This window comes from Corythoichthys intestinalis, chromosome 8 (assembly GCF_030265065.1).
Source record: "Corythoichthys intestinalis isolate RoL2023-P3 chromosome 8, ASM3026506v1, whole genome shotgun sequence".
Classification (NCBI taxonomy): Eukaryota; Metazoa; Chordata; class Actinopteri; order Syngnathiformes; family Syngnathidae; genus Corythoichthys; species Corythoichthys intestinalis.
Window position 1 is genome coordinate 26,606,713 of NC_080402.1, and position 25,026 is coordinate 26,631,738.

The 25,026-nt window shown below is 38.1% G+C and overlaps 1 protein-coding gene across 14 annotated transcripts in view; it reads right to left on the reverse strand.

The window, feature by feature from the left end:
- Positions 1-25,026, reverse strand: part of adgrl3.1 (adhesion G protein-coupled receptor L3.1) — a 301,163-nt gene that overhangs the window by 234,752 nt on the left and 41,385 nt on the right. For all 14 annotated transcript variants that reach the window (XM_057843335.1, XM_057843334.1, XM_057843322.1 and 11 more), the window contains exon 2: positions 16,980-17,060. The gene's annotated coding sequence lies outside the window, so the exon portion shown is untranslated. The remainder of the gene's footprint in view (positions 1-16,979; positions 17,061-25,026) is intronic.

Genomic DNA, 25,026 nt, shown 5'->3' on the forward strand with positions numbered 1-25,026 from the left:
AAAATATGGAATATTCTATGGATGGTTTGAATTGCGATTAATTACGATTAATTAGTTTTTAAGCTGTGATTAACTTGATTAAAATTTTTAATCGTTTGACAGCCCTAAAATGTATATATATATATATATGTATATATATATTATCGGTTATCGTATCTAAGGAGCAAGAAGTTATCCATATCAATATCGGTTTCAAAAAATGGATATCGTGCATCCCTAATTGATTGAAAAATGAAATTGTGACGTAGGAAGAAAACGCAATGTGACCAAATCGGAATTCTAAGGACATAAATTTATTGTCAACAACAATTCTGGTTGATATATTAAAATTAGAGAAGCACCGAAAATTTGGTAAACGAAAATCTTTTTTTAATTTTTTTTTTTTTTTTTTGTCTTTTCACTCTAACATTACCGAAACCGGACGTTTCTTTGGCGCGAGGAAAAAGCTTGGGTAGTGTGCACTTCTCTTTCCACTAACTACTCTGTGCAGTTTTTAGGACTTACAGTGGAACAGCGCTTGCCACATGTTTGGGCACCCTCAGAACTTCTCTTTTCTTGCCCCCTATGAGCAGATAAAAATGGGTTTTCTAGCTTTATTTGGTCTCATTGTGGTGTGCGGGCAAGCTGTGTTTTTCATATACAGGGTGACCCTTAAAAAATAAGAACTTTTTAACAATCCACTAAAACCAAGAGTGATGGGAAAAATATTTATAGTAATTGCAACCTTAAAACAAGCCATTTAGGGGAAAAATGACGGTGTTTTAATTTTATTTGAAAAAAAAAATGTCAATCTTTAAATGGCATCCCCATGCACAGATGCATTCTTGAAATCTGCTGTTAAGATTCCTCACAGATTCCTTATCTGAGCTGGGACACTGAATTTCATCCTGAATTCGCCACGGTTACTAAAATGGTGCTTGTTTGCTTGCTCAAGGTCACTGATGCGCGGTTCTGCCACTTGCTCATGTCTGTCAATATGCAAAAATTGCTGCAGCAGAGTTCAAAAATGCATTCATGCAGGAGGACTCCCATTTAAAGGATGTAATTTTTAAATGAAAATTCCATAATTGTTTCTTAAATGGCATGATTTAATGTTTCAATTACTATGAATGAAATATTTTTCTTCCATCACTCTTGGTTTTATTGGATTGTTAAAAAAGTTCCCGTTTTTTGGGCCACCCTATATATACAGTACTTAAAAAACAACCCTAAATTATGAATTGGTGGAATACCAGGAGCATACACTGTTGTGCGACACTACTTTTTCTTTCAGCCCATATGAAAGAGAATTGCTGTGTAACAGTATGTACACTCGGTGTTTATCAATGTTTAATTGTGCCAGAAATATGTGATCAAATTTTCATTGCTCACTCCTCACATCTTTTATGCAGGGAGCCGCTCGAGGTCTTGAACTATGATTGTCAGTCAGCACAAGTTCTGAACAGATTCTAAGAGTGAATTGAATTGGGGGTCAGACATGGATGAAGATTGCGTAATTATATTCAAACACTGTATATTCCATCTATCCATTTCAGTTTTACCCGTCAGGGGTTGCCACAGCGAAACAGATGAATCACATGATGGATTTGGCACACAAGTTTTACACCGGATGCCCTTCCTAAGTCATCACCCGGGTATACTAGTATACTGCATATTAATATGATTTTATCATAAAACTCTGTAAAAACTGTAATAGTTTTGTAATTTGTAGTCTCAGCTTCAAATTAACATTAGAAATAACTTTACCCAATGAGCATAGCAACCCACAGCGAGGCAACACAAAAGGAGGAGAAACAGCAGGGAAGTGCAAGTGAAACATGGCAAACTGGCATCACTTGTTTTGTCTGACACAGCCACTCCACAACTAAGATGGCATATCCTTTATGGAATACAAGCCACACTAAATAGGCACTTCTTTTCCAAGTTGTTGATAAAAGCCATCTCTGAAGGCCATTTCCCTGTTGTAAACTGTGTGTGTTTGCGCGTGTATGTGAACTCACACTTGTGATGGAGCACTGTGTACCTCACTCAGGTTGTAGTGGATTCATGTTCATAAGTGGTGCATGTGTTTTCTGCAACGTCACAATGTCATTATCCATGGAGGGAAATCAAAGCTCCACAAGGGACAGGCTAGTATCTTTGGCAGAGACAACAGGATACTTACAGAAAATTGTCAAGGATCACACAACAGAAGAATGGTTCTAGGATTAAAACAAAGTTGGCCTGAATGCTTATGATGTGTACTATGAAATACAGCAGTTGCATTTTTTTTTGTTATGTATTTATTCATTGTTAAAAAAAAAAAAAGTTATAAACACACCAATCCCCGACACGGTCTACAATAAGAGGAGAACTATTTGTCAATAGGTAAACACTGCTGTTTTATGTGGTTATAACTTGATAACTATATATTTTTTTTTACTTTTAATGCAGGAACAAACTCCACAATATTGCTTAAAGCAGTGCTTGTACAGTTATTAAAGGTTACTTAGATAACCATCATCCTAAGAAGATATTGTATTTAATGTATTACTTTGTGCATTTACAATCCTATATTATTGTTTTTAATCTGAATAGATTGGAGGTCCATTACTGTCCACAATCAGATTGTTGTTGACTATAGTTCCAAAGTATATACAGTGGGGAGAACAAGTATTTGATACACAGTCAATGGGAAAACCCATTGGCAATGTATCAAATACTTGTTCTCCCCACTGTAGTATCCTTCTGTATATAATAAGTCAGGCTCTACAGATGTTTTAATTGAAGCTTTAATTTAACCGGTTAGATTTTTAGAGCTGCTTTTATTTTCTAAAAATGTGGCCCAAATTTTGAGTATTTTTTCAGACTATAAAGCGCACCGGATTATAATGTTCACCATCAATTAACAACTTCATTTTCATACATAAGGTACACCCAGAGGTGGGTAGAGTAGGCAAAAATTTTACTCAAGTAAGAGTAGCGTTACTTCAAAATAATATCACTCAAGTACAAGTAAAAGTACTCATCTAAAAAAAATGTACTCTAGTACAAGCAAAAAAGTATTTGGTGAAAATAATACTCAAATAATGAGTAACATTGTGAGTAACTGCTTATATGTTTGCTTGATTTTTTTTTAACTGGTATTTTTTATCTCTCAGCACCAACTTATCTATATGAACTGTTGTTGTAATGATACTGTACAATAGCCCATTACACAGCCACATTAAGCCAAATGGAGAAAAAAAAAAATCATTCAATTCCGGCGAGAGGGGGAAAAAATTACAGAAATGAGGCATTATTCTCCAAAGAGCATAAGTGCCCTCTAGTGAAGAGAATAGTTCTTATTTTGAATAGTGATTAGTTCCTTCATAGTTACAAATATTAAATTAAAAAGGTCATATCTCCAGTTTTCCGTGGTTAATCGGTGCCAGATAAAAATTGGGAGAGAGGTTTAATTCGTGCTTTCAAGTCTTATTGAGGGCAGCGATCTGTGTGAAAAATTTCCTTTTTTACCGTGCTTTAAAGACGGCACGTGATTGAACAGGCTGGCGTGATCATATAACGGCAAGCTTGCATCTAATTGGTGTAATGGATTCATGTGATTATTGTTGCGACATCTCATTGGTGAAATTATTAGCGCTTCTCTTGGCAATAGCATCGCTTGCAAAAAAAAATAAATAATAATAATAATGGAGTCATGTAGCCGCGACATCTCATTGGTGAAATTATTAGCGCTTCTCTTGGCAATAGCATCGCTTGCAAAATAAATAAATAAATAAATAAATAAATAAATAAATACATCTAATATGTAGAATAAAGAGGAAAAATGTAACGACTCTTGTGTAGCCCAAAGTAGCAGAGTAATACCCCTTTCCCACTGGCCAAAAAACCCGTGTCAACCCACTAACAAACGGCTTTTGGTGGCAGTAGGAAAGGTGCGGCGACCCGCCTCGACCCGTGTCAATCGACCTGCCAAGCGACCCGCGTTAAAATCACCTCGGCTCTGATCGTCAAGCAGTGTGAAAGCAAAACCCCGGGTCAACAGTCAACACCCTAATCTACGTGGTGACGTAGGCTCTTACGCGATGCGTCATAACAACGTGCCAGTCGCCTCCCATTTAACACGCCCCACAACCGTAGTTACGTTGATGCTAACAACAAAGCTAGTAGAAGAAGAAGAATTCACGTCGCCTACGTTGCCTCAGCACAAGCAGAGTGTTGATCCTTTGCCGCATTTCGACCGTTTTGAGGGCAGTAAAATGCATCAAAACAGAGAACACAAACGGAAAGGAGGCTTCCATAATGCTCTGCATTGTTTACTTCCTTGAACTGAATGAATTCGGTCGCACTTGTCGACGTTGATCTTAGCGTGGTGACGTCACGTAACCTTACGCACGGCTGAGGAGGGGTGGGGGGTTAGACGGGTGAAAAAAAAAAAAAAAGACACGGCTTTTTTTTTCTTGTCAATGGGAAAGGTGCCAAATGCCAATTGCTAGTGGGTTCCATCGGCTCAGAAAAAACACGCGTTGACCCACTAGTTTCAGTCAGAAAGGGGCATAAGAGTAGAGTTTTTTTCTCCACAAATCTACTCAAGTAAAAAAGTATAGTAGAACTACTCTTAGATGTAATTTTTTCTCAAAAATAAATGTAATGGAGTACATGTAACACATTTCTACCCACCTCTGGGTATACCTAATTATAGGGCGGCATAATATATTTATGGTCCAACACAATAGATTCAAGGTCATTATAAGCACAACCACAATCCATACGTAAGTCGAATGGTCATTTGTGGGAAAAAATTAAGGATTTTAAGTGTTATAGTCCCAAAAAAACAGTAAACCCTAGAAGACCTAATTTGAATTTCAAGGGGTTTTTTTTTTGTATTACTATCAATACCATTTGTATATTGTACTTGTGCTACTCATTGTAAAACAGTCCAGGATCCTAAATGCCCCATTTAAAGTCCCCCTATCATGTCAATGAGTACTTTACTGAATTTAAAAGATTGGACTTCACTAAGCCACAAGCCATAGCCCTTTTGTTTGTAAAATGAACCAAAAAAGCGCAAAACCGTTTTAATCCCATTTCATTGTTGACCAGAAAGGCGACATCGCTAACCGGAAGAGATGTAATCAAGGCCAGGCTTTCTCATCTGTTTACTCTCATTGCTGTGGCAGGCCAGAATTATTGTTGGTTTTTCAAGAAATTCAAGTTTTATGGGGACGAAACAATAGTTAATACGTGTTATGTGGGAAATTGCTCCAACACAAACACTGATGATAAAAAATTAATTATGTGACTTTAAGAGGAAACTTTACAAGTGTTTAGGCGGTACTTTTTTCTTAAGCAGTGAAAGATTGAAACCTTTAGATTAACAGTGAATGATCATGTTTCAGTGCCATTGACGGCAATAGACGTCTAATCCCTTTGAAATGGGAAGGACTAGCTGCAATCAAATGAGTTCAAATAGAATGGACATCAATCACTGTCAATTGCAGGCATTGAATAAAAACTCCAAGAGGTTCCACTCTAGCCATTTTCAAAGGGGGACTCAAAAGCCAAAACAGCACGATTGGATGTTACCAAGTCATTTAAACCGGCTCATTGACCAAGATAAAAAAAAAAAAAGGGGGAGGAAGGGCTGCTTGAGAGGAAGGAAAAGGTTGGATGGCTTTTCCTCATTGAACACAGTGACACCTGGACACTGCTCAACAAAACCATTGCTTCATTGCACTGCTGGTCACCGAGATTTTTAGCTGGAACAACGAAAGGTTAAATGCAGAGAGGTCACAGCCCTGATAGCAGTTGTTGAGGGATTTCAAGTGCCAAGATTTTCACAGCCACTGTAGGATTCCCAAGCATAACCTTTCACTCCCAAACTCATTTCCTGTGAGCCGATTTATTACTGCAGGTCAATACAAGTCCAAAAAGGCCTAATCTAGAGACGTAGAACATAGATACCAACTCTGATAGATCTCAGCACAGCCAATTCTGCAATAACTTGCACCTAAACTGAATAAATGAATTCCTCGCACCAATTTATCTTATTATCACCTACAGTTTTTTTTTTGCTTGCAATGTTGTGCGCAGGTACAGTATGGATGCTAAATGGAGTTATACTTGTATAGCGCCTTTCCACCTTCAAGGCCCTTAAAGCCCTTTACGCTACATCCCCATCCACCTACTGGTGATGCAGCACCAGGAGCAACGTGGGGTTCAGTATGTTGCTCAAGGATACTTAGACCAGTTCATCAGGGCGCCACGCCATGTTAAAGAATAGCTCCGCTGATATGGGCAGATTTTTTTTTTTTTAACCCTTTAAGGTCTGGGCCTATTTTGTCTGATTTTGCATGCCTTTGAAGTTGCCTTTATATTTCAAAGAAAGAATTGTTTACGATGGCCTGGTTTGGTCCCTTTTTTTGTGACACCTTGAACTTCATGTCCAAACTGTTGTTTCCTTCACTGACCAATTATAAATCATCATTTTGGGCCCAAAAAGACCAAAAATTCCAAAATCGTTTTGTGAACATTTTTAATATTGATGTCCAATTGACAACCAAACATGCGTAACGAACCGTTTTGAAACTTTATAATATTTATTCAACATGTTAGGATGAACATTCAACCAAAAAAATTTAGAATAAATAGTCTTATATTTGACAATTCAACATAAACAACAGGTATAGCCATAGGCGTTTTTTGCTTTTATACATGCTCTAGTCAAAACAGGTTATATACAGCAGACCAAACAGTGAAGAACAGTGAAAAATATATACCATCTAACACAAAAAGTGTTTAGAGGCCATCTCTTTATGAGTTTAGGTATTGCGGCCCATCACCTGATGAAAACTATGTACACACAATGAAGCTTCTTGAACACACATTTATATACACAAATTGAGAAGACTGATTGTGGGGAAAAAAATATATATAGCATTGGAAAAAAAAAGTATTTTCAAAAATATTTACAATAAACAAGTTAAATTTTTTTCAGGCATGCCACTCCGAAAAGCTGTTTCGTCCTGGAATTCCTTGCCTTCCAATAATCTTGCACAGTTGGAAGTGAAACCAAAGACATGTACAAGAGGAGTCCAATAAATTTTTCAAGCTCCTCCGCTGTAGTGTCTGTCCACACAAACTTTTTCCCAATCTCTTTTCGGACTCTGCCATACTGGTTTGTGTGTTTGCACATATTCATCATTGTCGATGAGGTGAAGAACAGGTCAAAAAGTTCTTTTGGGGTGTATGCATGTTCACGATTCACCTGAGGTCCTGGTGGTTTCCGGGGTGTGAACCGGCTGTACTGTGGGGCAGTGTCTGTGTCTTGCTCTGTGCTCCATGGCACAGGTGCAGGCTGAGCCAGTGGTGATCGGCTTCTGCCGCGCTGACTTCTCCAGCCTCTCCTCCGCTGACATCTCATCGCTCTTCCGTGATGACCCCTTCTCCCTCGTCCTCTTTCCATTCGGGCAGTGAATGTAGATTTTTCATTGTCACTATAAATGTACATGAAAAAAAAGTCAGTATTTATGAAAATAATAAAGTATAAAATAAAAATATATACAGCAATAAATAATAATGGAAATCTATATGTATGACAATAGAAAGAATACCATAGCAATACCATAGCTGATGAATATGTGCTACATCCCTAATCTTCATATAGAAAGAAGAACACAAATTATAAATTCCTGCCTGGGATACACACAGTGCACGTACGACTTTGATCTGATATGCACATTTTATTATTATATACACAAACACACACTTATATTGCATCAAAATTAACTTTGTCTTGCAATATCAAAAGAAACTTTTTCAGCATTTAAAAAAAAAAAGTGAGTTGGCTTACCTCTGCTCGTCGATGGCGTCACCCACGTGTTCAATCCGTCACTATCTTCACTCAAGGACTCTTCCGAAGAAGACGATGATGACGAATTTAGACCATCCTCTTCCTCAAGTTGATCAAAAAGCACAATTGCTTGCGCTAAATTTAGTTTTCCGTTCATTCTCAAAGTCACACAAAGTCGCTGCTTGATCCAAACGGCCGTCCCTCGCCACCTCGCTGCTTCAGAACACTCCTCCCTCTCGTTCGGTGGAACCTCGCACGGCAGTTTTATTTATAAAAAAAAAAAAACGCATTTTGTGCTTCCACTGTGACTTCGAAAGGGTTCGTTTGATTTGTGTTTTTTTCATGGAGCTTCCGTTTTGAAAAAGGACAAGAAATGATCGAAATACAGTGATACCTCGGCTCACGAACGCTTAAGCTCACGAACTTTTCGCCTCAAGAACATTAAATTCGCGAGCATATAGTCTCTGCTGGCGAACTAGTTTTCGGCGGACGAACCAAGCCACGCGGTCGGACAGCGCCACGAGAAGCTGACGCACGCTCACGGCGTCCCAGTTCGTCCCCTCCCTTTCGTTGAGTGCGGACGTGGTTTGTGTTTGATAGACATTTTGGACCATATTGAGTGTACTTTTGCTATTATGGGACCGAAAAAGAGTTACATACAGTCCTTATGGAAGGTGACTCGTGTTACCAATTCGCCCTCGACTGGTAATTGGCGGTGCTTTCAGCTTCCCACCGTCGTGAGAAGTGGACCGGCGAGTCACGTTGGCTCGTTGTCGTCGGTTGTCTTCGGTGCGCCCGATGGCGGCTTGCATACAAACACCCAGAGGTGTCGGATGGCTTTTTGTGGGCACTTTTATTAACAACCAAAAGCATGCGGGGGGCACAGCAGTGGAGTCTACGCTAACTGCGCACTTTGCCGGTAACACTCTCCTTCCAAACAGTAACTCCCTCCCTCCTCCTCCCACTCCTCCCACTCCCATACCATCGCAAAGGTAAATAAAACAACTTTATTATACAGTACAGTTTATTTCTTTAATTATAATACAATAGCACACTTATTATACATAAAATAAGGTATATTTTTGTGTAGTTTTAAGGCTTATTTAGTAGAAAATTATGTTTTATGGGGACCTGGGAACGGATTATTCTCATTTTAATGGTTTCTTATGGGAAATAAATGTTCGGAAGACGAACTTTTCGCCTCACGCACACTTTCTGGGAACCAATTATGTTCGTGAGCTGAGGTATCACTGTATAGACATACACAAATGATCCATACAGCGGTTTAATGCTTTTTTGAGAGGACAATAAAACTATCAAACTTAAATGACAATATCTCACGTTTTAGTTGGTCGATTGACTTCAAATAATAACGAGAGTAAACCGCAACTTCCGCACTTTAAAACGAGAGTAACCAACGGCATGTGGGTGACGTAATTAAAACGTGAGGGCGCTTCAAAGACGACGTGCGCTGAGGACGCGCCGGCGCGTCCTTCAACTCTCAAGGGTTAATTATAAAGTTTTTGTATATTGGGGGGAGGTGGGTAGGGTTAAAAATTTTACTCAAGTAAGAGTAGCGTTACTTAAAAATACCGTATTGGCCCGAATATAAGACGGTGTGCATTGAAATAAGACTGAAAAAGTGGGGGTCGTCTTATATTTGCGGTCTAGACGTTATACCCATTCACGACGCTAGATGGCGCCAGATATCATTGAAGCGAACGCTGAACTTGAGGAGTAATGTTCTGTCATGACAAATCTCAGCTACTCTGAAGTTTAACCAGTTTGCATTATTTTATTGCAGTGTTTTTCCTTATTCAGATTTGTTTCAAGACTACAGTTACAGTTAGACCTCACTTTGATGGTTAATGCATTCATTGTAATTTTGTTGTTTTATCACAATAGATTGGTTTATTTGCATTTCAAAAACTAGAAGCCATTCATTTACGAATGTGATTGCACTTTAGTTTACATATTTAAATGTTCAGATATTAAGATTTGAATGAAGCAAAATAACACGCTTTTTCCTCTCAAATATAATGTTATAATTATTTGTTTCAGATGTACTGTAATTATTTTCTGTATAAAAATTAATTTGGTGTTCAAAAAGTCTTTTTTCAAACTTGAGTCTTGAAAAAGAGGGGGTGGTCTTATAATCAGGGCTGTCTTATATTCGGGCCAATATGGTAATATTACTCAAGTAAAAGTAGTCAAAATTTACTCAAGTACAAATAAAATGGTAAATGTTGAAAATAATACTCAAGTAATAAGTAACATTGTGAGTAACTGCTTACAATGTTTGACTTTTTTTAATCATGGTATATTTTTTTTGTCAACACAACTTACTTGATATGAACTGTTTTTCATATACTGTATTATAACCTATTACATGATCATATTAGCCCAAGATGATGACACAAAAACCATTGAATTCAGACCAGAACAACAATATGAAACATAATCCATCCAAAGAGCATGAGTGCCCTCTAGTGGAGAAAAAAAACATCGGTAACTATGATTGGTATAATGGAGTCATGTGGTTATTATTTCGATGTCTCATTGGTGAAACTGAGACGGCCACTGTCGGGATCTTTGGCAATAATAAATTCAATATGTAGAATAAGCATGAAAAATGTAATCACTCTAGTGTAGCCTAAAGTAGTCATGTAGTCATGTTGCTTCACAAATGTACTCAAGTAAAAGTAAAAAATATTGCGTGGTAAAACTACTCCAAGAATTACATTTTTCTTAAAAAGTTACTCAAGTAAATGTACCTAAGTAAATGGAACGCATTACTACACACCTCTGGGAGGGTTCTAAGAGCAAATACGGAAGTGGAAAATTTTTATCTAACAGCTGATATGTGGCCATCAGTGTCTCAAAAAAAGCTACATAAATCCTGAATGTGCTCACCTATCAGCTGCCAAAGCTTTTTTTTGCTTTTTTTCTAACTTCTAATTCTTTGACCTTGAGGTAGGCTTTAGAGGTATCACAAAACACTAATGATTGGTTCCGATTTGCGGATAGACCAAGACAGACAAACATCTATTGATTGATTAATTGACTAGCTTTTGTTTTGCCTGGGACAATCTCCCTCCCAGGTTTCCACTTCCATCACAGTGTCTATAAGGTGTCATTTTTCAGCGACATCTGCTTTGTGTCCTGCTAAGTGTGGTTGTGTGCATATCCATGTGTGCATGCGTACGTGTGTTTGCGCTCACACATATGTGCACACTAGGGAAGATGGCTGATTTTAATTGTGCTAGCCCATCTGGCGATTCTTGAGAACAGGCTTGCATATTACGGAAACAAACAATAGAAATAAACACACACTCCACAAGTTCTTTCCTCCAAGCCTTCAACTTGGACCTGGCACAATCTGTGCCATTCCTCTAGCAGCTGGAGGGACAGCATTGAATGGCAGGGTTTCCAATATGGACCCTATTGTTTTAGGACAAAGGCCTCTTTACTCAAGGCAAAGGTCATATTCTTGAACAATAAGCTTGTATTAATGGAGACTGATGGCGGGGGAGCAAAGGAACATTTACATGTGTGTGAGAGCCCTCCAATTGGACTCTCCGGGCTGAGAGAGCTGGCCTTTGAATTATAATAGAATACAAATGCTAATATACAGTGCACTCACCTCACCGACCAAAACATTAGGTTAATTAGAAAATGTTTTCGGTATGAAACAATACCATGCTGAACCACAATAATAAACAAACAGTTAATTAATACCTCCATGACCGTGTCAGTCAAAATTGAATTTCTGATTAATGTGATGAGCCAGTCTGTTTTATAGGACACACTAATATAAAATATATATACATATAGTGTTTTTTTTTTTTTTTTAATTTGCTTTAAAGGAATTTAAAATCTAAGTAATTCCAGCCTTTTTAAAGCTGATGTACTATGAGGGTTAAGGTTTGTGCATTAGACTTTCTTCGTATCAAGGTCGGATCTAGATATTATGAACGGGTGATGTTCTTAACATTCAATTATCTACTCACACTTACCGAATGAAATTGATAGTGCTTAAGTGTAGGTTCTCTCTGGCAATGTATCAAATTAAATTTGTGTAATTGTGCATGCAGAACAGGAAACACATGCCTTCCTCACATCCCAACATGATGACTGATATGTCCCCTTTCCTGTTGTTCTTTCTTTGTCTCATTGTTTTGGCAGAATGAAGCATTTGTATCACATGAGTACATTTCAAAAGAAGCATTTCGTCTCATGTTAGATCCAAGGAAACATGAGGGGTGAAATGCAGAAGAGGAAGTTAATTAAGGCATTCGCCAACATATACCAACACAGATCCTATGAATCAATATGTGAATGCACAATATTAGGTACACCATCATAATCTCATTCATTCAAATAAAAAAAAAACAATCTTGAATTCTGAAGTATTGATACGGTTTTACTCCACAATTAGATTAGAAATGACAATACAATACTTTACCTACTGGTTACCTTACTACATGTGGGAGAGGGATATTGATTGTGTCCAACTCCCAAACACAGTATAATTAAGTAATTTTGTATCCAAATGTGCAAAAAAGTGCAAAATGTAGCATGTTTGGTTAGCTGAACAAGAACAAAACTAACATTGACGTGTATGTTTTTAATTTAAAAAAGGAGATGCTGAAAACTTCTTTAATTACAAAAAAAAGTCAATAAAATGCTAAGGTTGCCCAGGAACAGCATCCTCCTCTGCCGTCAATAAATTGAATGTACAATTCATCAGGACAACTGTAGAAGACAGTATTTCTAATTAAAAAGGCGCTCGTAAATCCGACATTTTACAGGCCTTGCTCAGCTTGTAAATGCACTGTAAATAAGTTGCACTAAGTGGCTTCATGGACAGATGAAGGCCTGCATTTGCGCTTTTAACTCCCCTTGATGCCATCAAGCCACTTCAGCTGACTGATATGAAGCCGATACCGATGCTGTTTTGTGTTCTGTAACTTTCACACTGAGCCAATGCAACTATTCTCTTACCTGCCGCGTGGTCATAATTTGTGGCCTTTACATGGGGCGTGATAAATGTGGTAATTTCTAACCCTGCATAACAACATCTGCAAATAGACACCTCAAACATCTGTCAGTAATTATCATATAGGCTGAGATGCTTTGAAAAAGTTAACAACTAATGAACATTTATTGCCCTGCTGTCTGAGCGCCACATGGTGTGGCTTCTAAGTCGTTTTATTTTCAGGCGTATACCACTTGCCCAGTTCTTATTTTACTTCTGCATTATTTCATGACAGTTGTTTTATCTAGTTCATCTGTCTAGAGATGCTTTCTTTCCAAGAGCTGTCCCCATATTCAACTCAAGTTTGCACTGACATGTAGCTGTCATTGTACTGCTAATGCCATAACATTGTCATTTCATTATAGCATTTTGCACTGTTACATCAATATCTATGCACAACCTGTTATTTGCACTACCATATCAAGTCAGCCTTCTAGTCTAAATGCTGTAAATTGTCATATACGCACTAGGGCTGTCCCAAACGTCAAATTTTCTCCAGAGTCAAATAGTCAGCCGACTATTTTTCCGATTAGTCGACTAATTTAATTATTATTTATTTATTTTTTTTAAACTAATTTAGCAAAGACATTTTTGTTTACGCTTATTAATTCACCAAAACATTTTGGAACACTTAAATTCTTTATTAAAGTACAAATAAACATGTAAATGATAATAAATCACAATTAAACAATGAGGTCAAATACTGATAGCATTAACTAGTGCAAAAGAATGGAATGTAAACAGATTCAGAACACTGACTTCGTCTTTCCAACATGATTTAAAACAATTCTTAAAAAAATAACTAGCATTAATATTATAGTATACTGCTATATATAATACTATTAAAATAATTGTAATAATTATTCATATCCATTTAGATTTTTCATAATGGGTGTCATTTAAAAGCTATTCTTAGTGTAGAATCTGAATTCTGAAGTATGTGGGATTAACCCCAGAAATCGTTATTTATATAACGAACATGACATGCTTTTATTTTGAAATGTTCTCCGGAAGTACGTTCGCTAAACTGCTAACCGTGAGCTTGCTGTTAACCAGCAATTTTTCATGTTTGAAGTGTCACCTTTTAACCGCAAGTTTGCGTTTTGGAGAAGACTGCTGTTGACGTTTTATAGCAGGCTAAAGTAGGTTGTCTTTTTCCCCGTTAGCCTCAATGTAGCAATGCTAACGTTTACAGTAATTAATATAGATGTGTTTCCTTATTTTGTCTGTATGAAGTTTATTTCTACGGCGTGTTGATGACTAATAAACATCTGTGAAAGGAACTGGAGTGTCATATGCCATCAACACGCACGCACAAATGTATGCACGCACGCACGCGGCAATAAAGCGCAGTCGTGAAAATGACCGCCCTCATTTTTATTTACCCTGCGATAAATGGACACATCACATATCGCGACAGGCTTCGCAACTTATATAAAACATGTCGTTAGTTGGATGGACTTACGATCTGCCAGCTTGTCGTCTCCTGTCGTCTTCCAAAATTACAACAGGGTGATGGCGCTTTAGGTGTTCATTCACGGCCAAAGTGCAGCCAAGCTTGGCATTGAAGAGACAGGACACAACAGTGTACACTCCTTTGTTTCGTCCAAATAAGTCAATGTTTTGGCCGCTCTGGTGCACTTTTTTGGCTTTGTGCCGCTTACCCCGCTTGCATAGCGAGCGTCCGACATTCTTAACTTTCCATGCATATATTTTTCTAACCCTTCATTAACCATCGACGAGATGTTGTGCTCGTTGACGCATTTACGTCATCGATGACATCGACTATGTCGACTAGTCGAGACAGCTCTAATGCGCACCATTATATTACAATTACATCACCGCTTGCTGTTAGTCACTTATTCACTTTATTCCCAATCTGTGTACACTGAAGCCTGTTGTTTTCTATTAGTCTTATTTTACATTTGTTTTTTTATGTGGTGCACGTTATGGCGAAGCTTTAAATCTCGTTGTACTCTATTACAATGACAATACAGACTTTCTATTCTATTCTATTCTATTCTATTCTATTCTATTTAAGGCTGAACCAGCTATTATCCTTTCCAAATGAAAAACATAGGGTATCTACATTGTTGTTTTGTATGTAACAAGCTTTAATATCGCATGCTATGTAGTGTACTCTCACATCACACTGTCACATCTGATTGCATTACCAGTCTGAGAGGGCACATTTGTCGGGCCAATTAGTGCACTTTTTGGCACAGATGGAGCCCAGAGATCCCCAGAGAGAACAATGGGTCAAATGTGGGTCCTTAAAAAATATCATGCATACAGGAGCTTTTGCAACAAAAAAACAAAACAAAAAAAAAACAGCATGCCAGGTGCGTGGGTATATTTTCGTGACTATGCCGCAGGCCTGTGCTGTGTATGGGAACCCATTGTGAGTCATCATCTCAGTGGAGTTTAAAATGTTGATGGATGGGCATATTGTGTGCTCAGCCTCTAGTCACAAAGACTTAGAGTGTTGATTATTTTTTGTTAAAAAATAATGTGATATAATGAATAGAAATGCAAATACATTGGAAATTCAAGTTGAAAACTTTTGAGTCGATGGAATATTGAATTCAATTTAAGTGTTTACGAAATAGCAGACTTAATGCATTGTCAAAGATGGGTTTGGGTAATTGTTTGTTAAAGTGTTTGCCCTATTACCTGGCTTTTATTCTTTAGGAATAACAATATTGCTAAAAAAACATGTTTTAAGAGAACTACTGTTATAATATATACACTAACTATTCCAAAGGTTTGATGTTTATGACCATTGATAATGTCAAAACCCTTTTTCAAACACTGCCTGTATCCTGTACCTGTCATGATGTGATTAAAAATCATTGCAGACATTCGGTATGGCAAAACTCTTTGCAAGTGGCAACTGGTAGTATCGTAGTATTTGTTTTTTTTAATATGTATAAGAGTTTTTGGCAACACTCATAATTAGGGTTGTTCCGATCATGTTTTTTTGCTCCCGATCCGATCCCGATCGTTTTAGTTTGAGTATCTACCGATCCAGATATTTCCCGATCCGATTGCTTTTTTTTTTTGCTCCCGATTCAATTCGAATCATTCCCGATAATTTTTCCCGATCATATACATTTTGGCAATGCATTAAGAAAAAAATGAATAAAACTCGGACGAATATATACATTCAACATACAGTACATAAGTACTGTATTTGTTTTTTATGACAATAAATCCTCAAGATGGCATTTACATTATTAACATTCTTTCTGTGAGAGGGATCCATGGATAGAAAGACTTGTGACTTTGTATATTGTGACTAAATATTGCCATCTAGTGTATTTATTGAGCTTTCAGTAAATGCATGATGGGAAGTGGAACCATGACTGTGCGTAGTGCTACCAAATGATATATCTTCTCTGCGTTGGGAAATAACATAAGGTGTTAAGAAAAAGATCAATTGCTACCTTGCTTCCCCGCACTGCTTCTCATGATATTTCTAATCATAGGGAGAGGGATTGTACGGCTTTAACCAATTAGAACAAGGCTACAAAGGCTGCCAAAATTCACTCTACTCATTTTACCCTGCCTTTTATCTCTCTATATAGGTAAAACGGCACCATTACAGATTGAGCGCGGCAATGCGTGAGTGGGTCATGCAGTGCATGCATTAATTGCGTTAAATATTTTAACGTTTACATTTTTTTTTAAATTAATTACCGCCGTTATCGGATAAATTTGATAACCCTACCTTAAGCCTAAACTAAAGACTCTGGATGAGTGTAACATATTATGTCTGTAAAGTTAAATACAATTAGAAAACTATTTAATTAAAAAATATATATATGTATTAAAAAAAGGCATGGCCGATATTGGCATGGCCTTTTGCCGATTCCGATACTTTGAAAATGACGTGATCGGATCGATCGGGACATCTCTACTCGTAATGCTTCTTATAACTGTGTCATAAAACTGTCATAAACATGGCATGAAACCTGTCAAGAACATGAATGCATGCTTTCCACAATACTTTACATCAAATTCTTCAGACTGCACACACATTAAATTCTTCAGACTGCACAATATGACCTTGCATTCACACACAAACAGCTATCATTGCATCCCTACCTGTGATAGCACACTTTGCTTTGTCTAAGTGGAATGACCGCCCAGGGAATCACATCTCAGTGCCAGCTGGACGTCCAAGTCCTGCAGAGAAAGAGAAAGCAACGATAAAGCAAAGCGATAGTGGGAGTTAAGTTGAGGTTATTGGCGCTCACTTAAGATCCAGTCATTTTTCACAACAGAGACAGAAAGCCATAATGTGAAGTGAATATGGGGTGCACTGTGAGAATAATGGCACCCTCCAGATTGTTTGACTAGCTATAAGCTACTCAAAGACAAGAAGTGCAAGGCCATTTTCACTCCCGATTGCTTGTTTAGGGTTCGCAGGGAAGTGTGTGCACAAGGTCCTCGTGTGCATGTGTTCTCTGCCATGAAATGACTCCTAAAAGGAACACGGTATCAAAGTCCATAATGCGTAATGGTCTATCACCATGCTGACGCTCTATCTCTTGCCAAGACAACTGATTCAAAAGAGCACCGTTTCCCTGACAAACACCAGAGTCGATGTTTTAGTTAAATTGTCGCCCCATTCCTGGCATACAAAGTAGCATTCATTCAACGACGATTCTTTCACATGGACAGCTTGATTTGACTGGTATGAATCAGAAGCTGAGTTAAACTCCACACTGATTACATTTGTGTTCACACTATTAGAATTGTATCAAAAAGGCAACGCAATATCCTTTGATAGTCACAAAACTGTGGACAGGACGAAGGCTTGCTGTGTTAACTAGGATAGAACACAAAAGTGACATTATCTGATTAATGTAAAAATCAAAATATTCTGATTAAAATAGCAGAAAGTTATTGTTTGGATTATGGTTTTGAGGGTATTTAGTTTGTCTGGTTTTCATCACTATGAGTACCTTCTTTGTTAATACCAATGCCATCCTGCTGCCTATTTAAGTTACTGTATGTAAAATCATCTTGCCAAGGTCAACCACATAGTGAGTGTTGTAGATTGGAATGACACCGTGTGTGCTCTTGTTGAGAACTGTGTAGTTGTGTTTTTTTATTGTAACAATGAATAGACCGGGAGAAAAAAAAAGGATCTTTTGATTCAGCCTTGGCTTTTCCGTGTGACAATAACACAAAGACTAGTAATTTTTATTGATAAATTGCATTTGGTGTGAGAATACTAATGAAAAGCTAGAATTATTATGGATGATCACAACACTGACATGCAACATATCATAGCAACACTCAACAAAACCTTCTAGGCACCCCCAAGAGCCGTGACCCAGATATGGGTAACATAAGAGTAGTCTGATGGAACTCTTGATGAATGCTTTGAGATGGTTTTGAGGCAATGTCAAAACAACTCTTCTACATGTTTGCCATTCTGTCAATGATGTCAGCTTTGACCACCAAAAAAATCTCAAGATAGTAGTTATGAAACAGTTGATCATCAAAAAACAAAGAAAATCTTAGAACTCAGGATATTGCTTTTTTATCAATACAGGTAGTCCACGGGTTACAACGTACCCGACTTACGTGATTTCAACTTGTCTCGTCTGCCATTTTGTCTCCACTCTTTTTTCTTTTTAATAATGTTGACTTTTGTTTCGTGACGCATGCGTTTATTTTGGCACAGGAAGCGCAGAGCAGGTAGTAGTTCCGCAAGCGAGTCAGACTGTCTCAGAAAATTAGAATACACAATATTCTAATTTTCTGAGACAGTCCTGTACATTAATCCACCATTTAAAGCAGGGGTGTCCAAACTTTTTGCAAAGGGGACCAGATTTGGCGTGGTAAAAATGTGGGGGGCCGACCTTGGCTGACGTCCTTTACATAGAACAATATACAGGACTGTCTCAGAAAATTAGAATATTGTGTATTCTAATTTAGAGCACATATACACGAGGGCTGGGCAATATGGACTTAAGTACTTATCACAGTAAATTGATTTACCTCAATAATGATAAATGACGAGAAATTCGCCCAAGCGGACTGTTATATAATTTGGAAATCTGAATCAATGCATGGAACACAAATTTACCGTTTTTCGTTGATTTATTTACCAGCGTTCAAATTAATATATTTAACAATTCGACATGCAGTGTAAACATTAACTCCTAAAAGTCGCAGGACAAGCCCACGCGTCCTCAGCGCATGTTGTCTTTGAAGCCCCCTTACGTTGCGTCGCCGGTTGGTCTCGTTTGAAGTAAAACGTGGGATAATGCCATTTCAGTTTTATAGTTTTATTGTCCACACAAATAAAAATTAAAACACTGTACAGGTTATTTGTTTATGTTTAGATTTCCATCATTTCTTGTCCTTTTTCAAAACCAAACGAGCCACATATCCAAGGAGCCCTTCTGAGGTCACAATGGAAGCACACAATGAGATGATTCTAAATACTAGTATACTGCTGAGCCCGATCGAGGATCCACCGAAGGGAGGGAGGAGAGTAGCGAGCGGCGATCGACTTAGGCAATGAATCGAAAACAAAACTTAGCGCATGCTTGCGCTTTTTCATCCACTCCAGAAGTAGGATGTCATCATCTTCTTCGGATGAGCTGCGAGTGAGTAGAGTGACGGATTTGAACACGTGGGAGACGCCATCGACGAGCAGAGGGAAGACAACTTACTTTGATGATTTGTTGATTTACTTTTGATGCCATAAAAAATTATTTTGATGCCGTAAGACAAAGTTACTTTTTATGCTATATAAGTGTATGTGTGTTTGTATATGGAATAATAAAATGTGCATATTAGATGAAAGTCATTTGTGTAGTATATTGTATATGTGTATCTCAGGCAGGCATTTACAGTTTGTATTGTTATTCTTTCTGTAAAGATGTGAAGATATTCTGTGACGTCTTTTTTTATATATAGATTTCCATTATTATCATTATTTATATCTCCATATATTCTGTAATTTTCATGGACACTTACACATTTTTTTTCATGTAATGTACATGTGTAGCGATAATGAGCGATCTACACCCACTGCCCCACTGGAAAGAGGAGAAGGGTCAGCATGGCAATGGGATGAGTTGTCAACACAGATGATGCTGGAGAAGTCAGCACGGAAGAAGTCGGTCACCACTGGCTCAGCCTACATATATTAAGTTTTTTCCCACAGTCTCCTCAATGTGTGTATATAAATGTGTGTTCAAGAAGCTTGATTGTGTGTACATCGTTTTCATTAGGTGATCGGTGTAATACCTAAACTCACATTGGTGCAGTGCTTAAACTCACAAAGTGATGTCCTCCAAATCCTTTTTGTGATAGATGGTATATATTTTTTCACAGTTTTGCTCTGTACTCCACTGTACATAACCTGTTTTGACCAGAGCATGTATAAAGGCCAAAAAACGCCTATGATTAAACCTGCTGTTTATATTGAATTATCAAATATAAAACTATTTATTCATTTTTTGGGCAGTTGAATGTTCATCCTAACATGTTGATTAAAAATGATCATGGTCCAAAATAGTTTGTTAAGCATGTTTGGTTGTCAATAGGAAATCAATATTACAAATGTTGATTTATAATTGGTCATTGAAGAAAAAAACAGTTTGCACATGAAGTTCAAGGTGTCCTGAAAAAAGGACCCAAACCACGCCATTGTGAGCAATTCTTTCTTTGAAATGTAAAGGCAACATCAAAGGCATGCAAAATCAGACAAAAAGGGCCGGACCTTAAAGGGTTAAGTGTAAAAAAATATCTTGTAAACAATAAGCATTCAAGTATGAACATTTATAACAGCTTGTATGACTTGAAAAATGTACATTATAAATATCAATAAGGCCACTGTGCAAAAATGTCATTGTAACACAAATGACTTCGAACAGTACAGTAAACAAAGGACTGAGTATCAGAAAACTTATTGTTTATGGCTGCTGTGACATGTTTACTCAACACAAGTGTTTACTTCAAGGTTGCAGTTTTTTTTTTTCCCCAGAGTATTTTCTGAAATACACTCGCGCACACAACCCCCCCCCCACACACACACAAAGCTATACTGCTCTAACTCTTATGCCAATGAAACATTTAAGATTTTATGATGGCAGTAATGACACAAAATAAAGCAAGCGCATACAGAAAAATAGCTGTGGCCATTAAATGGTCTTATTATAGGCTACACTCTTGGATTATACTTTATGCTGAATGCTGTACCACCCATTCCCGCTCAGGCCGTTGCCGCCGGCGAGCCCCGGACGGACGGACGGCCACTCGGGACGGAACAGGTTGACGTGCCTGCCCGCCTCACGCCGTCGCCGGCCGGTCTGCATAATAAAAGCTATCAGAGAAATCACACACACACATATGCAAAATAATGCGACCTACTGATTGCTAGATGCAGTCCGTGCCCAATCCACTCATTAAGTTCAACTGCTTTGACAAGGTTTGAGCCGCTGTCACAGGTGGTGATGGCGACTTTCTTGGCACCACATGATGAGTGCCGACTAATGCTATCGTTAACGTACCAGGCTTCTGTTTGTTTGATCTCCTAATAGTCACGTGACTTCACACGTTGGCACACTGGCTGCTTTCTTAAAGAGAAATGAGCATAGCCGAACAACAGGCTGAAAAGACTTTATTTTTCGTTTCATTAAAATAACGAACACACCGACAAGGTCAAAACTACATCGGTCATCGTGAACATCTCGGTAACGGTAAATTTTCGGTAAACTGGCCGGCTCTAATATACACGCGAGGGAGAACATATTTGCGCACACGAGCAGGAGCACACATGCACACACGAAGAAGCTAGTCGTGCAGCTGAGTGAGAGCGAGGAAAATGTTGTTTGTGAAGCATCCACAGAGGAAACACCTGTAAATAACACATTTTTACTGTTTATTGTACGTTTTCAATTGTGGTCCAATACTATGGGCGAGTTTATGTGATTGTTTTTGATGATGTGGTGACGCTAACTCATCGAGGCTAATTGTTTGTGTGGATTGTTATTGCTGAATCAGCAGCTAGTTATAAACGCACATTTGAATTGCTGTTATTTTTGTTGTTGTTTTATTCTGCAAGTGTTGATGTCATCAGCAGCTGAATAAAGTCAGCAAACCACACGGACGTCTGACATCGTCATTTTGGAGCTTAGCTCGCATTCTAGCTAGAACTTAGCTGCAACGTCTTGGCGACGACAGTACAATGATGTATAATGCATGTTTTTGGATAGTTATTTTGAGATTTAGGGGTACTTAAAGAGTTAATTACAACTTAGGCGGAAATTCGGGTTACGTTGCCAGCGTAGGAATGGAACTCGTTCGTAACCCGGGGACTACCTATAATATTTTTTACAATGGCTCTGCTACTAAGGATAAGGGGAAAAAAAGAATGACAATATGGCAAAACTACTTAGTCACCACTGTTCACCAACAATGATAATGTAGCATTGGGGAGTTCATGCAATAGTTGATAAATTGGGACAAAAAATAAATTAATTCATCATTCAATGTACCCTACTTTCCCCTCTTTTATGATGACACTGCTTATTTTTTTTTTTTTTTTAGTTTTATTCTGCAAGTGTTGATGTCATCAGCAGCTGAATAAAGTCAGCAAACCACACGGACGTCTGACATCGTCATTTTGGAGCTTAGCTCGCATTCTAGCTAGAACTTAGCTGCAACGTCTTGGCGACGACAGTACAATGATGTATAATGCATGTAAGGATAAGGGGAAAAAAAGAAAAAAAGAAAAAGAAAGAAAGAAGAAAGAAAAAAAGAATGACAATATGGCAAAACTACTTAGTCACCACTGTTCACCAACAATGATAATGTAGCATTGGGGAGTTTATGCAATAGTTGATAAATTGGGACAAAAAATAAATTAATTCATCATTCAATGTACCCTACTTTCCCCTCTTTTATGATGACACTGCTTATTTTTATTTTTTAAGGCACACTTAATAACTTTTCTACATTCATGAAACGTTCTTAACTTTTGTGATTAGACATCGACTTACAAGTAGTTGAAAGTCACCTTTGTCACAGCCCTAGGGAGTCTGTATCACTTTCACTGGCCCTAAACAACCTCAAGGAGGATGGTGGGAACCCTGACACGCAAAAGACTTCAAAGGTGCTGCCTGCTTTACGCCATAACCCTTTCCCCATTTGTTACATTGTCATATGGTATTGTTTAGCCACAATTAGATTCATTAGCTCATGGCTATTCAACCTTTGCACACCCACTGGAAACACAAATTTAGTTCAGTCCGACTGCAGGTGACCAGGAGATCAGGACTTTACAACACCTGCGCAGGTTCTCATGGGAAATGTGGTCTGCCATTAGGCAAAACACTACAGCTGTTGTCCACTGGCGTCGCCAAAATCACTGAATGTTATTAAGTGTTGCTTTACCAAACAAGCTTCATATTTTCTTGATAAATATTTTTTTTTTAAATGACATTTTCATGTAGTTTCCCACCGCTTCCTGGCGTATCCCTGGGGTAAGCATAAGTAAGCGTAAAACTGGTAAAGCATCAACATCCGACTGCAACAGTAATAATAATACTGTGTATGTAGCTATACTGCGTATGGTGCAATTTTAATATTTTGTCGCTGATTAAACTATTTTTAACGAAGAAAACAAAAGTAGCGATAGTAATCTCTCAGCAATCACAGACTGTAGCGCAAACATGAATTTCCACTCGGCATCAGGGCCACGTCCTCTATGGGCTCTGTCATAACTGTCGATTAGGCAGTACAACAGGCCATGTACAATAAATTTATGGTTGGGTGACCAGAGACTGCAAAAAAAATGTTGCCTCGGTGGTATACTGTGTGCAAATATAAAATATACATTTAAATATACATGTAATTTATTACCAAAGTGTGCATGCACTTGATGACGAGGAAAGTGACGGGGGAAACAGATCATCAAAAGAAACAACTAATTTCAAAAGAAATAATTCAAGCTAAAGCTTCCAACTCCCCTGTCCCCCACTGCCCACCCAAGCAGCATCTTAATTTGGGCCGGGCCTCTCTCAGAACACAGTATGCATTATTCACACTGAGCTGGTCAACAATGCTGGGATCAATGAATGACGATTGAAGAAACAGAGGCGGCAAGGAACTGATCTCAATGCATATAGGTATAAAAAGAACAGGTCGGTGCAAGTCATGAAATGAGATTTTTCATCAAAGCTCATTTGCATGAAGGGTGAAAAAACTCAAGTGACTAGATTAACACTGCAGCCACTGCAAATGTTAATGCAATAGCTTTGCACTATTGCTTAGTTCACTCCTGTAAGAGGAACCCAATGTTTTTTTTTTTTTTCCGTACAGCGAAGGCGAAGGCCAAAAGCTTCGCACAATTGCTTTGCTTCAACACACACCTCTTTGTCTTTGTCAGCTACACTACCAATGTTCATTGCCAATGTAAGAATGTAAGACTTAGTTCGTCCTCCATCTGTGGCCATCACTAACAGATAGGTTTGTAGTCCTTCTTTTTGTTACTGCAGAATTGCAGTCAATATCATATACAACTTTAAAAACAATTTATTTTTCCATACCCACAACCTTGTCCTAACCTTAACCTTCACATACACTTACTGTAGAAAGAAAGATTAAAACATATATTTCTCCAGGGTTTCTTAATAATAAATCTAAAGGTCAGTTTCTTTAATCAAACCAATGTGAGGATGATACATTGTCTCAATTTTCCCATTGGTCCTATTTGCTTTCCCAAAGGTCAAAGTCTTGCGGTCCAGAAAAGTAAACAAGTCACACGGTTGTACACTTTCTTCGATTAGAGGCCAGACAGCATGTGGGAAAACCGTATACAACTGGACTCAAATTTAAATTTGCCAGAAAAAGGTGGACCTGGAATCAAGCTCATTGGCGATGGAACTGATCCGATCCAGTATCAACATCAGGCTCCGATACTGACGTAATTCGCCAATCGGGAATTTCTGGAGATTCTGGAGATCCATGAGCATGTGTATGCCACGCTGTTGCTGAAAATGCTGCCTGCTCTCCAAAATGTGGAGTTGACTTATTTAATATTTAACTAATATAATTTAACTAATTTAACATTTAACAGTAACGCATTTGGTAAGACCCGCAACCCGATTCAACGGCACGTGGG